We start from the raw sequence: 5000 nt of genomic DNA on the forward strand, positions 1-5000 counted from the left end.
AAAGATAACAAGTCGCGTAAGGCGAAAATACAACATTTAGTCAAGTAGCTGTCGAACTCACAGAATGAAACTGAACGCAATGCAATGTTTCAGCAAGACCGTAGCATCGTCAGTCGGCCACCGCTCATGGCGAAGGCAGTGAAATTGACAAGAAGAGCGGGGTAGTAGTTGCGCTGAGAAGGATAGCACGCTTTTCTGTACCTCTCTTCGTTTTAACTTTCTGAGCGTGTTTTTAATCCAAACATATCATATCTATATGTTTTTGGAATCAGGAACCGACAAGGAATAAGATGAAAGTGTTTTTAAATTGATTTCGAAAAAAATTTTTGATAATAATTTTTATATATTTAATTTTCAGAGCTTGTTTTTAATCCAAATATAACATATTTATATGTTTTTGGAATCAGCAAATGATGGAGAATAAGATGAACGTAAATTTGAATCGTTTTATAAAAATTATTTTTTTTTTACAATTTTCAGATTTTTAATGACCAAAGTCATTAATTAAATTTTAAGCCACCAAGCTGAAATGCAATACCGAAGTCCGGGCTTCGTCAAACATTACTTGACCAAAATTTCAACCAATTTGGTTAAAAAATGAGGGCGTGACAGTGCCGCCTCAACTTTCACGAAAAGCCGGATATGACGTCATCAAAGACATTTATCAAAAAAATGAACAAAATGTATAGGGATAGCATACCCAGGAACTTTCATGTCAAATTTCATAAAGATCGGTCCAGTAGTTTGGTCTGAATCGTTCTACACGCACGCACACACACACACACACACATACACCACGACCCTCGTCTCGATTCCCCCCTCGATGTTAAAACATTTAGTCATAACTTGACTAAATGTAAAAAGAAGAAAACAAAAGAAGAAAAAGAAGAAACACACACAAACAAAAACACTAACTAAGTCACTAACTAACTAGCAAACAAGCTAACGTACAATAACAACAAGTCGCGTAAGGCGAAAATACAACATTTAGTCAAGTAGCTGTCGAACTCACAGAATGAAACGGAACGCAATGCACTTTTTCAGCAAGACCGTATCACTCGTAGCATCGTCAGTCCACCGCTCATGGCAAAGGCAGTGAAATTGACAAGAAGAGCGGGGTAGTACTTGCGCTGAGAAGGATAGCACGCTTTTCTGTACCTCTCTTCGTTTTAACTTTCTGAGCGTGTTTTTAATCCAAACATATCATATCTATATGTTTTTGGAATCAGGAACCGACAAGGAATAAGATGAAAGTGTTTGTAAATTGATTCCGACAATTTAATGTTGATAATAATTTTGATATTTTTAATTTTCAGAGCTTGTTTTTAATCTAAATATAACATATTTATATGTTTTTGGAATCAGAAAATGATGGAAAATAAGATGAACGTAAATTTGAATCGTTTTATAAAAAAAAATAATTTTTTTTACAATTTTCAGATTTTTAATGACCAAAGTCATTAATTAATTTTTAAGCCTTCAAGCTGAAATGCAATACCGAAGTCCGGCCTTCGTCGAAGATTACTTGACCAAAATTTCAACCAATTTGGTTGAAAAATGAGAGCGTGACAGTGCCGCCTCAACTTTCACGAAAAGCCGGATATGATGTCATCAAAGACATTTATCCAAAAAAAGAAAAAATCTTTCGGGGATATCAATCCCAGAAACTCTCATGGAAAATTTCATAAAGATCGGTCCAGTAGTTTGGTCTGAATCGCTCTACACACACGCACGCACGCACGCACACACACACATACACCACGACCCTCGTTTCGATTCCCCCTCTATGTTAAAACATTTAGTCAAAACTTGACTAAATGTAAAAAAACAACCCCCACAATTACAATCAGATTTACAGGTGCAGTCTTGCTGGTGTAAAACGATCATGTAAACCCCAACACATCTATCCAGTTTTGCCAATGGAATAAGAGTATTCTTCCACTTATAGATATATGCATACAGAGAGGGGATGTTTCTGCTAATACCCATGCACATGGGCAAATATAAATTCCTTACTAAAATCCAACTCTGCACATTCGGTAATTAAGCTAATCTGATTCATTCGCTCGGCTTCCTGGTGAGTGGGCGAAAACTGAATTTCATGAAGATAAGTTTTGTGTGATATTTGTTTGTCTGTTCACTTAAAAGACCGTTGGGTCGACATATTTGTGAGTGTAACGTAATTTTGTCAAAAACAAACGTTCCAACAACTAACCTTTCTTGGTTTTTTTATTCTAAAGTTTGGAACGTTAGCAGTCTCTTTGTTTTCAGATGGATCAACTCAGCACAGGCAATAGCAAGGATGCTATTTATGTTGATGTTTTCACGAAGAAGGATGTAACATCGCTTGCACTTCTCTCGTGAGGGGTGCCGGTGAGTGACGAAGAGGTAGAGTTGGCGATGTGTGCCCTGGCTTGGTTTCTTTTTCTGCCTTTCGGTTTGTCTGTCTGCCTGTCTGTGTTCGTGTGTGTGTCTGTATGTCGATCTGCCTGTGTATCTGTCTCCGTCTCTCTCTTTCTTTGTGTCTGTATCTTTCTCGCTCCAGGCTCTGTCTCTCCTTCCGTCGTTTTCCCTCTTCTCTGCCTGTCTGTTTGGCTGTCTATGTCAGTCAGTCTGTCTCTCTGTCTCTGTCTCTGTCTCTCTCTCTCTCTTTCTCTCTCTCTCTTTCTCTCTCTCTGTCTCTCTCTCTCTCTTTCTCCCTCTCTGTCTCTCTCTCACTGTCTCTGTCTCCCTCTATGTCTGTCTGTCTCTCTTTCTCCCTCTCTGTCTCTCTCTCTCTCTCTCTCTCTTTCTCCCTCTCTGTCTCTCTCTCTCTTTGTCTCTATGTGCCAGTCTCTCTCTCTCTCTCTCTCTCTCTCTCTCTCTTTCTCCCTCTCTGTCTCTCTCTCTCTCTCTGTCTCTATGTGCCAGTCTCTCTCTCTCTCTCTCTCTCTCTTTCTCCCTCTCTGTCTCTCTCTCTCTCTGTGTCTCTATGTGCCAGTCTCTCTCTCTCTCTCTCTCTTTCTCCCTCTCTGTCTCTCTCTCTCTCTGTCTCTATGTGCCAGTCTCTCTCTCTCTCTCTCTCTTTCTCCCTCTCTGTCTCTCTCTCTCTCTCTGTCTCTATGTGCCAGTCTCTCTCTCTCTCTCTCTCTCTCTCTCTCTCTCTCTCTCTTTCTCCCTCTCTGTCTCTCTCTCTCTCTGTCTCTATGTGCCAGTCTCTCTCTCTCTCTCTGTCTCTATGTGCCAGTCTCTCTCTCTCTCTCTCTCTCTCTCTCTCTCTCTCTCTCTCTCTCTTTCTCTCTCTCTGTCTCTCTCTCTCTCTGTCTCTATGTGCCAGTCTCTCTCTCTCTCTCTCTCTCACACACACACACACACACACACACACACACACGTGACTACACACACGCTCTTCCCACTCTCCGCCTCTCTTAATGAGCACTGTCGGGAGGACACCTATAGTCTCCACGAAGGCTCGCATTTAGTCTTTACGCGAGAATAAATCTGCCAGGTGTCGACAACGGTTAACGTGCTCGGAGGCTCACTGACCCGGACTGACACAGACAGACAAAAGGAAACAGACTGACACTTTTACACAGGTATGCATGTTGACATTAAAGTCACAGAAAAACACACAGGGACACCGAAAGATGCGAACAGTTATTCGGTTGGATGCAAGCACTAAGAAAGGCTCATTTTCTTCCTTTGACTTACTGGATATTTTTTGGCGGGACAGTAGGATTTTTGGTTTATCTCTCAGTCCGTCCATCGGTGGGTCTTGCAGATATAAAAACAAGTCGCGTAGGCGAAAATACAATATTTAGTCAAGTAGCTGTCGAACTCACAGAATGAAACGCAATGCCATTTTACTCGTAGCATCGTCAGGCCACCGCTCATGGCAAAGGCAGTGAAATTGACAAGAAGAGCGGGGTAGTAGTTGCGCTAAGAAGGATAGCACGCTTTTCTGTACCTCTCTTTGTTTTAACTTTGTGAGCGTGTTTTTAATCCAAACATATCATATCTATATGTTTTTGGAATCAGGAACCGACAAGGAATAAGTTGAAAGTGTTTTTAAATTGATTTGGACAATTTAATTTTGATAATAAGTTTTATATATTTAATTTTCAGAGCTTGTTTTTAATCCGAATATAACATATTTATATGTTTTTGGAATCAGCAAATGATGGACAATAAGATAAACGTAAATTTGGATCGTTTTATAAATTTTATTTTTTTTTACAATTTTCAGATTTTTAATGACCAAAGTCATTAATTAATTTTTAAGCCACCAAGGTGAAATGCAATAACGAACCCCGGGCTTCGTCGAAGATTACTTGACCAAAATTTCAACCAATTTGGTTGAAAAATGAGAGCGTGACAGTGCCGCCTCAACTTTCACGAAAAGCCGGATATGACGTCATCAAAGACATTTATCAAAAAAATGAAAAAAACGTATGGGGATATCAATCCCAGGAACTCTCATGTCAAATTTCATAAAGATCGGTCTAGTAGTTTGGTCTGAATCGCTCTACACGCACGCACGCACGCACACACACACACACACACATACACCACGACCCTCGTTTCGATTCCCCCTCGATGTTAAAATATTTAGTCAAAACTTGACTAAATATAACAAGTCGCGTAAGGCGAAAATACAATATTTAGTCAAGTAGCTGTCGAACTCACAGAATGAAACTGAACGCAATGCCATTTTACTCGTAGCATCGTCAGGCCACCGCTCATGGCAAAGGCAGTGAAATTGACAAGAAGAGCGGGGTAGTAGTTGCGCTAAGAAGGATAGCACGCTTTTCTGTACCTCTCTTTGTTTTAACTTTCTGAGCGTGTTTTTAATCCAAACATATCATATTTATATGTTTTTGGAATCAGGAACCGACAAGGAATAAGATGAAAGTGTTTTTAAATTGATTTGGACAATTTAATTTTGATAATAATTTTTATATATTTAATTTTCAGAGCTTGTTTTTAATCCGAATATAACATATTTATATGTTTTTGGAATC

This window comes from Littorina saxatilis, unplaced genomic scaffold (genome assembly GCF_037325665.1).
Source record: "Littorina saxatilis isolate snail1 unplaced genomic scaffold, US_GU_Lsax_2.0 scaffold_856, whole genome shotgun sequence".
Taxonomy (NCBI): domain Eukaryota; kingdom Metazoa; phylum Mollusca; class Gastropoda; order Littorinimorpha; family Littorinidae; genus Littorina; species Littorina saxatilis.